Source organism: Choristoneura fumiferana, chromosome 13, assembly GCF_025370935.1.
Source record: "Choristoneura fumiferana chromosome 13, NRCan_CFum_1, whole genome shotgun sequence".
NCBI classification, from domain to species: domain Eukaryota; kingdom Metazoa; phylum Arthropoda; class Insecta; order Lepidoptera; family Tortricidae; genus Choristoneura; species Choristoneura fumiferana.
Window position 1 is genome coordinate 6,695,713 of NC_133484.1, and position 1,368 is coordinate 6,697,080.

Sequence of the window (1,368 nt, forward strand, 5' to 3'; positions counted from 1 at the left end):
CCCACGGTGTATACTCAGTAATTTATTCCATTTTTTATTGAAAATACTCGCTAAATCCGAATTTTCTACCTACAAGTTGTCGACTCGGAACAAACGTCAACAACTGAAGATAGTTATAGTTGAAGGTAGTTGGTGATAGTTTTGAGTTTTGATAAGATCCATTCAAGTTTTCCGGCAAGACGTTTCGTTTTACACAGTCACATGAGTCACAGTTCTTTGTAATGGATACTTTTTTGGCGTGACGCACGCGATGTGTTGAAGGCGAGCCGTATCTAAGAGCTAGCTAGTATGAAACGGAACGTTTATTAACTACCCAAGATGGCGACTGCGGTTTGTTTGTCAGTGCCATTAGAATTTAACGAAATTCTCCATAATCCGAATTTTGCGGATATATGTTGTCGACTCGGATCGACTAATTTTTTACGCTCTTCAATTTGATGTGCATTTCGTTCGAGTCTACCGTACCCCTGGACGAAATTATTAATATAGAATATACAAAATTAAAAAAATACAACTACTATCTATTTACTATTTACAAAATTTATACTTAATAAGTTCTAATCAAAATATCGAAGACATCAATGTTAGTTTCACTCATTCATTAACTAGCTGTTGCCCGCGACTCCGTTCACGTAGAATTTGTTTATTGTCATCCCACGGGAACTATGCAATTTTCCGGTATAAAAACTATTCTTTGTCCTTTCCGGGACTTTTCCTATCTGTATACAGAATTTCATCTAAATCGGTTTAGCAGTTAAGACGTGAAGGGGTAGGTAACAAACAACAATAAAAAACTTATCCTATTTTGTTAAAAACAGAAACGTCTTCCTATAAAACACCTAAAGAGGCAGAGGTAAATAACAATCTGCAAGAAATGGACCGTTCATAATATTGTTAAGTATGCATTTCTTAATCTGAAAAATAATGTGCTAGTTTACTGTGAGTGAAGGTAAATGCAAATACTTTTTCTAACATTCGGGAACCATACCTCGAAGGCTTCTTTAATTTGAGTTAGTTTTAAGTTTGTAATGTATTATTTTTATTTTCTTAATCACAGTACTTATTGCATTATAACTTTACCAATCTTAATAACTTTAATAATTCAGTTTATAATTGAGTCGTTATTTTATATACATTAAAAATTAAATATTTTATCTAAAACACTAATAGTTTTTATACCGGAAAATTGCATAGTACCCGTGGGATGGCAAGTTCAATTCTTGACAATATAGCGTCTTCGACATTATCGGTTGGCTTGGCCGTGTTTGTTCGGAAGCTTTGGCGTGCAGTACTCGGATTTTCTAAGCTTACGGCTGACAACACTGCCTGTCGGCTGTCAGTGTCATGTTCATGACATGACAGTGTCAG